At 46.0% G+C, this 10,325-nt stretch overlaps 1 long non-coding RNA gene across 1 annotated transcript; it reads right to left on the reverse strand.

Moving 5' to 3' along the window:
* Positions 1-1,841: 1,841 nt before the first annotated feature.
* Positions 1,842-9,494, reverse strand: LOC144306677 (uncharacterized). The gene is made up of 2 exons (XR_013373773.1): positions 9,315-9,494; positions 1,842-3,294 (listed from the first exon to the last, which is right to left on the reverse strand). It is a non-coding gene; the product is annotated as an uncharacterized LOC144306677 (long non-coding RNA).
* Between the last annotated feature and the right edge of the window lie 831 nt (positions 9,495-10,325).

Below are 10,325 nucleotides of genomic sequence, written 5' to 3' on the forward strand. Positions count from 1 at the left end.
AAAGTAAACACTGATTTGTATAGCTTAAAAACAAGCAAAGTGACCTTATTTCCCGGTAAAATATTTTTTGAATGACATTTGGTGGGGTGATACTCTTTCATCTGCCAAAAGTATTCCAAATGACAGTCCTACTGGTTTATGGTGTGCTGCACCAGTCACTGAATTTGGGCCTTGAATTTTACTGTGTACAGAACAGCCTCGGGAAAAAATGAACTCAATTTTGGTGGCTCAGATTGCATGCATATATGGAAGTCAGGGGGTTTGGGACTGTGTTCCCATTGTTTGGCCAAATGCATACTATTTGAAAAGCATGAGCCAGAAATAGAAGCATACCTTTCCTACTGCTAGCTGGCCTAGACTTCTGGGGGGAGCACAAGCATGCTGGGACTGGACACAGTGGGACAACTTCCTGAACTAGCCTGGCTCGGGATTGCCATCGCTTTGGGATTTAGGCCTTAGCCTAATTTCAGGAGATGCCTAGTACGACTTGCAGATAACCCGTGTGTACCACCTGGGAAATCAACCAGAGCCAGATACTGCGAACATACCCCTGTAGGCACAGGTGCCTTAGCTACAAACGCCCAAAGCAGAACATCAGGTGGATAGGATCTGTATTTCATTTCCATTCTGAGGGGTTCCTCTACATTCCTACTTTCTTCTCTCTCCTTTTCTTGTTTAAAAAGCCCAAACTCTAATTCTACTCCTTTCCTGTTCCTTTAATAAGCAAAACCTGTCTGCCTATACATTTCTTTACAGGAAACAGGATTTTGATTTTTCTGGGCTGTTCTTACTCCTTCAGCTGGTTTTTTAGCTTAATATCTAACAAAACTAAATCTGAGTTGTATTCATTTTTTCCCTTAAGTATGCCAAGTACCTCAGTTGAGAAGTCAAGTTCAAGAAGAAAGGCTTGACTCAAACCAGACATCTTGCTGGAATTTGTCTTGGAACACTCTAAAAATAAAAATCCTGAGCCACAGAGAACATGTCCCTGCCTGGGTTGTCCCCAGCTCAGCTCGTGCTTTTACCTCTGTAGCTGCATTTAGTGACATGAGCTCCCCTCTCGTGTTCCAGCCTTCTCCGTCGCTGCCTCTGCCTGTTAATTAACCATGTCAGCATGGGCGAGCGTTTCTCTTCCCCCACCCTGCAAAGCTATGTTGATACTGTTGGCATCATTTCCAAACAAGTATCACATAAATGGTAACTACAGTAGAATTCATGCCTAGGAAACATTGGCTTTAACCATACGTTTATCAAATTTGTGGCTTTTCTGACACTAAAGCAACAGCATGTTAAGCACGATTTATTCTTGATGTATTCTTTATGCTTGAGAATGTTTAGCCTTTCACTGAAATTTTATTTGGAAAATATCTTTACAGATTTACACTTATGTTCTTCCGATTATAACCCAAATGATTTATTAACCCTTTTATCACATAAGCAAATATTCAGTTCCATTTTGTTGTATAATACAGTAGGCATAATATTTTTATTATCTAAAATATTTAATTATTTATGTGTGACTACTACACTTTTCATTCAAATTATTCAATGAGTAGGCAAATCTAGAACAACTTGTGCCTGCACTGTGTTTTAATGTTACTCCCTCCATTGTGTATGATAACACTGGTGTATTATAAGAAAACCTTAAAAATTGGGTTTGTATAGACAACTTTGAAAGTGCTTACTTATAAAATAAACTTTTTATTCAAAAGAATTAGCATGCTCAAGTGTAATACTTGTTTGAGGGGAAATGAGGGATTTTTAAAAGATTTTTTTATTCATCTCTGTACATGGGAATTCAATGTGACTCAAGATGGTTGGAATTGGGAGCTTGTATAGAGGGGAAATGAGTTTTAAGCACAAAGTTTTAGAAGTAGCTGAGCTGACTCAGGTTGCGAGTGGTAGAAATCCAAGGAGAAATTTGCCTTTCTGGCCCACACCCTCAGAGTTCAGGAAGGCAAAACTCAAATGCCATCAGAACCCCTTCCTGCACCTCTTAGCTCCCTTTGGGTGGACAGAGTTCCCAGACCAGCTCCCGTGATGGAGAACTGGGAACTCCCAGCACATGCCCGACAGCTTGGTGGTTGGAGGGTTCCTTCACCAAGACTGGCCTCGAAGAAAGGATCTGAGGAGCAGCCCACGTGGCAGCCCGCAGGAGGGTGCAGGGAGGGTTGCCGCGTCTCTCTGGTGCAGGGCAAGGGTCCCACGGCTGGAGGAGGGAGGCTCCGGGAGTCGCTCTGGGCAGGTGACCTTTGATGTAACCATCTGCTCATGAAGAAAGCAAGCCCCTGGGGAAGGCTGATGAATGAAATAGCCCAGAAACTCATGTTTAGTACCTTCCATTTTCTCCAACCAGAAATCCACCAGTTAGCCAAATGCACTAGACTTGAGGGCGAGCCATAAAGTTCCTAAAAGGCCCCAAATGATTTGCAGACTCGGCCTCTGTTTACCGAGTGGGTGTGTGTGTGTGTGTGTGCCAGTGCACACCCTCCCAACCTGGTCCTGCTTCCATAGCTGCTGGCTGCAAACTGCAGACCTCATCTTCGCCTTGGGCCTTTGGTGTCTTTCCAAATAAGAACGAAGCTTCGAAGGATCATGTTTTCTAGAAGCAGCTTTCTCTCTGGAAACTAAAGCCTCTGGCTTTGCACAGCCGAGCTTTGCCCCCGCATCGTACCACCGGTCTTGTCTCTATGGTAATCCCGCAGCTTCCGCACAAGGGTCACGGACAGCAGGACTCTGGGGACAGCAGGATGCTGGGGAGGGGTCGCACCCGCCACCACCCACGCAGGGCTAAGCACCTGCATCCTTCACATAAAAGGACGGCACTGAGCTTCAGGTTACCTTTTTACATGTTGCGAACATGCACGTGACTATTTCTAGGCCAGGACTCTAAGGAATAAGGAGTTAAGTATGTGGGCATTTTGCAAGGTCCTGATCTTTTTTTTTTTTTTCCTCTGTTTAAATTAATTTCCACTCCTACCTCCCACTAATCAGTTCATGACTCTGAAGCTTCAGGTCGACTCACGATTGCTGCTCGCCTGTCACTCCTGGGGCTACAGTCGGGCACAGGTGTTTCCATTCCTCCGCTGTCACCTCCGACTCCATCCACAGCCATGGTTCTCCCTCGAAAGAAGAAACTGCCGCGGAGTGGCATCTAGTCCCTTACTGTGTGAAAGTCGGTGTCTTGGCCTAACACAGAAGCATTTTTTACTATTTCTCTTCTAGAAGTTTGGAGTGTGCACAAGCCTCACATCACGCTGAGAGGCGCTCTCACAGGCGGTGCCTCTGTGCAATCTGCGGAAAAGGGTGATGAAACTTTATGGACAAAAAATGGAAGGAAGCCTGGAGGATCAAGATACTCAGCAAACCTATGTGAGCACTTACAAATTTTTTTTTTTTGTTTTTTACATCGTAGCAGTAGGATGCTTTAACTGTAACATAAACAGAGGCTTATGCCAAATGACTTATTAACTCGATTGACCCTAGAAATACAGGTGGTCCTCAGGGTTGGTTTGGCAGCTCAGCGTTGCCTTCAAGGACCCAGCTCTTTTCATCTTTCCATTCTTACCTTCCTCTGCATGTTAGCTTTCAGCTTCAGGCTTGGGGCTATGTAATCACAAGGAGGCTGCCACAGCTCCAGGTATCACATCCTTACACAGCAGCGCGCAAAGCGAAAGGAGAGAGAGGTGCACAAGTGCTCTTCTCCTAGGTCTGTCTCCTTTTAGTCAAGGAGAAAGGTCTAATCCACTCCCACAGAGAACCCTTGGTGTCTCGTAGGCCAGGATGAAGTCACATGTCAGCTTTAACAAGACAGGTGGCAAAAGAGAATGTTTAGCTTTTGCAGCCCTTGCCTTCTTGTGGGGCGGGGGGAGGAAGAAGGAAGCTGGAAGTGGTTGTTGGATCGTCAGTCAACAGCATTGGCAACTGTGTTTGTGAAAAGATCACAGGCTGTATACTAGAGAGAAGGCTCTCATGGCTTCAAGTCACCATCCTTTAGTGGCTAGAAGCACTTCAGGATGTCCTTTCCCTTTATTTCCAGAAACCTGTAGATAATTTTATTTTATTTTAAGCCACAGAATATTTTTACTGGTCCTCCAACCAAATCTTTAATTCCTTTTTTAAATTTATTTTATTTTAAAAAATATTTTATTTATTTTATTCACGGGAGATACACAGAGAGAGGCAGAGACATAGGCTATCATGACCTGAGCCAAAGGCAGACGCTCAACCACTGAGCCACCCAGGCATCCCAATTCCTTTTTTTAAAAAAGATTTTATTTATCTATTCATGAGAGACACAAAGAGAGAGGCAGGGACACAGGCAGAGGGAGAAGCAGGCCCCATGCAGGGAGCCCAATGTGGGATTCGATCCCGGGTCTCCAGGATCACGCCCTAGACTGAAAGCGGTGCTAAACCGCTGAGCCCCCGGGAGGCTGCCCATCCTTTTTTTTTTTAATTTAAAAACTAATTCCCAGGATTTGTTCCAAATAACTTGTATATTTGAGGGAAAATAAATCTATTAATGAACAAGTTCACGTACACGCTTATTTCTCAAAACTCCACCCCAATCTGCAAGGTGATACATCTTCAGCTTTGCTGTATTATTTTAGCCAAAGCACAGCATAACCCAGATACCACTCCCCTCCCCTCCAACAGGTGCTGCACCTCTGTGTCCTGAGGTTTATTCTTGCCTCGGTTGCCTTGGGCTGCGTGGCATAAGCAAGTGGCCCCCGCTCTATCCTATCTGTTCTCTCCCTCTGTTCCTAGCTCCCTGATTCCTTCTTTTCTCGCTCTCTCCCATGAGAGTAACCAGAGCATCCATACTTGATCTAAAATTCCATAGTTGAAGGAACAGTGTAAAAAAGTCAGCCTATGGGGATCCCTGGGTGGCTCAGCAGTTTGGCGGCTGCCTTCGGCCCAAGGCCTGATCCTGGAGACCGGGGATCCGGTCCCACATCAGGCTCCTTGCATGGAGCCTGCTTCTCCCTCTGCCTGTGTCTCTGCCTCTCTCTCTCTCTCTCTCTCTCTCTCTCTCTCTGTGTCTCTCATGAATGAATAGATAAAATCTTAAAAAAAAAAAAAAAAAAAGTCAGCCTACATCTGGTAGAAGAAATCAGAGTTGGGGAGGAAGGGCAGTGGCACAGTTGGTGACCACCAGGCTTGGGAAGTGGGTGGTTGACTCTACTGCACGTTCTGTTCATTGCGGGATGCTGCAGCTTCCTGGCATATCTAATTCCTTCATGTGACCCAGGACAGGTGTCCCTGCAGAAAGCCTGCTTGTGACGTGTGAATGCAATTAAATCAGAAGGTCAGTGCTCAGAGAGAACAAAAAAGCTGTTGAACTGCACGTGGTCAGCCAGTCCCAAGTCTTCTCCATTAATGTTTATGTGAATGCCTTTGCCTGGTCATGAACACAGCGAGTGCTAGTAGAAAAAAACAGTAGCAAGTCCTCAGGGTTAAGCAAACTCCAAGGCAGAAAGTTTAAGGTTGGGAAGAGTCTATTAGCTTGTTCAGGCCAATTAATAAAACCATAATTATTTTGTTTCAGCAGCGCAGTCTCTTGGTCTGGTTGCTAACCATCAGTTTTTATGGGCAGATAATTTCACAACCACTAATGCGATGAGTCAGGAGCTCTGGGTTCAGCTCCCAGCCCTGCCACTTGCTGTGCTCTTGGGAAAACCACTGACCCTTGCCAAGCCATGGTTCCCACATTTCTAGAATAACAGCAACAATAATAATGAGAATGGGATTAATTATGGAGCATTTGTTTAGTATATTTCGGACACAGTTCTAAAGTTTTTCCGTGTTCGTTTACTCTTCATCACATCCCTATGAAGTAAGCACTGAAATGATCTCTGATCTCTTTACGGAGGAGGAAATGAAGGAAGAAAGAGTCGAAGTAACACGCCCCCAAGCACCCAGCTGATACGCAGTGACTCCAGATTCAAACCCAGGCATTCTGACTCTGAGGAATACAGACCCTACCAACTGATAGCACTTGGTAAGGATCAAATAAAGCCAAAACACGAAAATGTTTTATAAACTATAAGATACTATGTGCAATAACAGGAATCACTTACTAGTAATTACTACTAACGATGCTTATACCACTCCCCAAATAAGTACATTTCCCTTACTCTACTCCCCTGCTCTCTCTCCAGAGTACCAAGACAGATGAATGTATTCAGATGCAGTATCCCAGCGAAAAACACTAATCTGAGCACCTGGGTGGCTCAGTCTGTTAGGCACACACTGAGCACCTGGGTGGCTCAGTCTGTTAGGCACCTGCCTTCAGCTCAGGTCATGATCCTGGGGTCCTGGGATTGAGCCCGGCCTCTTTGGGCTCCCTGCTTAATGGGGAATCTGCTCCTCCCTCTCCTTCTGCTCCTCCCACCCACCTCACACCCCTCTGCTCATGCCTCTTTCTCTCTCTCTCTCACTAAATAAATAAAATCTTTAAAAATAAATAAATAAATAATACTAATCCTTTGAAAAGCTGGAGTATATATAGATTGTAGCAGTTATTGGAGGAATATAGACAACCCCCAAAAAATAAGCATAAGCTCTCAAATATTGTACTATACCAGCCCTTCATAGAAATCCCAGGGTGACTGAATGTTCGTAATTTTGTTTGGGGGGGTCTTTCTATAAAAGAATTGATGTTGACCTGAAGGCCACTGTCTAAGCCTTAGATTCATCCAAAGTACAAGCCTTAAATAATTCCTTATTAGTTAGTAACCTTGTTTTTTTGGTGATATGATCATCAATTAGGACATCTCATTCCTTTTTTTAAAGATTTTTTTTTTATTAAAGATTTTATTTATTTGAGAGAGAGTGAGTGAGAGAAGGGAGGAGGAGAGGGAGAGGGAGAAACAGAGAAACAGACTGCCTGCTGAGTAGGGAGCCCGACTCGACTCGGGGGCTCCGGAATCATGACCTGAGCCGAAGGCAGATGCTTAACCAGCTGAGACATTCCAGGGCCCCTGGGATATTTTATTCCTGATCAACCGAGTCAACCATGTATCTGTAGCACTACGTGAGGAAAAAAAAAAAAAAAAAAGAATTCAGCCACTTTTCAAAAGTTTCCCAGGAAGCTGGACTACCTACCCAAATCCTGATGGGGCCCCTGGAAGCATTCACATCTTATCCAAATTCTGTTTTATTTGCATAAAACCGTTCTTGCCTGCTTTAGGCTTTCCATGGAAACCATGTCTCTCCTGCTTTTCCCAAGCAAAGCAGGACCTTAGGTCTCAGAGAGGTGGTAGGAAGAAGGGGCACACTTGCTTTTCACCCCCGCTTCTTGTGTGTTAAAAAAGTTACATATGTGTAAAATGTGTACACACAACTTCACCAGAATAAGCAAATCCATAGAGACAGAAAGGAGGTTGGTATATGCCAAGGGCTGCGGAGGTAGAGAGTGAGTGCAAAGGGTAGAAAATTCCTTTTTGGGGTGATGACAATGTTCTAACAATGGATTATGGTGATGGCTGCCCAACTCAGCAAATATACTGAGGACACACTTCAAATCAGTAAAGTGTATGTTGAACTCATTAAAACTGTTTTTTGGGGTTTTTTTGTTTGTTTGTTTTCTTGTTTTTTAAAAACATGTCTATCCTACACCTTCAGTTTCTGGGTAAAGAACCAAAAGCATAGAATTGTGCAATTGTCTGCGTGGGTCCCACAGCTGGTCACTGGGCACCCCCTCCCGGGCCAAGAGTGAGCCAACTCCTCCTCCAGTGCCCTCCCTGAGCCACCAGACTCCTGGCCAGTCTCCCGACATGATGCTCCAGCTACTGATAAATCCTGAATTACTTAGTTATTAAGGTTCACTAATAACGAAATGAAATAATCTAGTACATCCCTCTATTTAAAATGTTTTCTGAGGAGGGGCACCTGGGTGGCTCAGTCGGTTAAGTATCTGCCTTTGACTCAGGTCCTGATCTCAGGGTCCTGGGATTGAGCCCTGCATCGGGCTACCTGCTCAGCAAGGAGTCTGCTGCTCCCTCTCCCTCTGCTCCTCCCCCTGCTTGCGCTCATGCTCTCGCTCTCTCTCTCAAATAAATAAAAATTTTTAAAAAATACATAAAATATTTTATGAGAAGCAGAGCACAGGAAGAAAAACTGAGCTCATGGGTTTATAAATTTGTCTCCCCAGCTGCACTGCAGGCCCCTCCAGGGCAGGGTGAGGACTTGCTGGGCTCTCAGCATCGAGCCTGGGCCCATGGCAGCCTCGGCGGGCAGAGGCTACCCATCCTGACCACAGGCCTCTCCTCTAGGCCATGAGCAAGGGGCCTGAAGGAGGCGCTACGACAGGCAGGAAGGCCCAGAGGTTAGCCATCCAGGGGGCCTGGACCACCAGGCTACACAGAAAGGTCGTCCAACAGGATGGCCACCATGCTCTCCCCATGCCCCCAACTCTGGACTAATCCTAGAGGGGCAAGCCAGATGTGCTTGGCTTCCCCACCTGTGAACCGTCTTCTTAGATTTGCAGCATCCTCTGAGATGATGAGGGTGCAGGTGCTGGGAGGGCTCCCCCCCCGAAAGCCTGGAGCTCTCCGGGGGTCTGGCGTGTGCTGATCTGGCCACCACAGAATCCCTCTCCAGCTTTAGCTTCCTTGTCTATAAAATGAGGAGGGTAAACAGGATTTTATCTTCCTCTGCGGCCCACAGCTCTGATTCTCCAGCACTTTATTCATGGAGCTCAGGGCAAACAAGCCCCCCAGGGCCTGATCCCCATGGAGTGAGGAAAGCTAGGGAAGAGACCTCCCATTGAAGGATGCCCATTACAACCATTAAAAGTAACACGGGCAGGGGCCCCTAGGGGGGCTCCATCGGTTAAGCATCTGACTCTTGGTTTCAGCTCAAGTCATGATCTCAGGGTCCTGGGATCAAGCGCCATCTCAGGCTCACGCTCAGCACGACATCTGCTTGAGATTCTCTCCATCTGCCCCTCCCACTCATGCCCTCTCTCTCTCCCTCTCAAATAAATCTTTTTTTTTTTTTAAAGATTTTATTTATTTATTCATAGAGATGCAGAGAGTGAGAGAGGCAGAGACACAGGCAGAGGGAGAAGCAGGCTCCATGCAGGGAGCCCGATGCGGGACTCGATCCAGGGTCTCTAGGATCACGCCCTGGGCTGCAGGCAGCGCTAAACCGCTGCGCCACCGGGGCTGCCCTCAAATAAATAAATCTTAAAAAAAAAAAAAGTAACATGGGTTAGCAAGAAGCAGAACCTGTTTTATTTTTTAAATCTTGCTCATTCTCATCAGCTACCAACATGGCCTTGAATCCCATCATTCTTTGTGAGAACGTACCTCCTCCAGGAAGCCTTCTGGATCAACCCCATTCTTCTCTGCCTTCTCCTCCCTATCAGCGTCATGTGTCATGGACAGGAGCTAAGCCTCCAGAGCCAGCCTGCTCAGTTCGAATCCCTTGACCTTGGGGAAATAACTTACATTCTCAGGGCCTCGGTTTCCTTATCGGTGACATGGGAATAATAATAGGACTTATGTCATAGGCTCATTACAGGGATTGCATTAGTTTACACACGTCAGCATCTAGTACCCAGAAACAATTTTGTGTTAGTGCATCTTACCATCTGTATCTTCTCCTTGTTGACCTGGTGATTTATGCTCATTTCTAAGCATCGCTGGAAGGGGCTGTCCCCTAACTGATGTCCTCGCCCGGGTGTTAAATTAATGCCATGCACACAGCAGAGGCTTCAATAAATGCTTGCCATTCCCCAGAGCACTCTGTTTCAAATTAGGAGAACATTGATTGGAACTTTTATCAAGGCTGATCTGCCTGTAGTTCAAACTCTGGATGATTGTTGGAGAAAAGATTTGTCACCTTCTTGTTTGTCTTGTTTTCTCAAGCCTTGTTTCATGGTTTCCCTGCAAGTGTCCTCTCACTGCAGCCACCCTGGTACCTTGGGCTTGTCCTGGACAGGGCTTCAGATTACAGGTTAAAATTAGCCACCTCACTCTCGCAGGGGGTGGGGGGGGACCAAAAGAGGCAGGGATGTGGTGGGAGTGGATGAAGCCGACCTCCAGTTGAGACCCCAGTGTAGGGGAGTTGAGGCAAGAGTCCTCCTCAAATGTTGGCATCCCCTGAGTGAGGACACAGAGCCTGGGGATCCCCAAGGTTAGAAAAATCCCAAATCCATGCCATGGCCTGTGTCTCCCATGCATGGTCTGCTCCTGCTACATTTTAGCTGTGTTGACAGCTGGAATCTTCCGGATTGTTCCTTTTGTGATTATAAACTGTCTTTGGAGTAGCATGATGTGGGTGGATGCAGTTTATAGAACTCCTTGGACCCATCAGCC

The sequence above is a fragment of the Canis aureus genome, chromosome 37, assembly GCF_053574225.1.
Source record: "Canis aureus isolate CA01 chromosome 37, VMU_Caureus_v.1.0, whole genome shotgun sequence".
Taxonomy (NCBI): domain Eukaryota; kingdom Metazoa; phylum Chordata; class Mammalia; order Carnivora; family Canidae; genus Canis; species Canis aureus.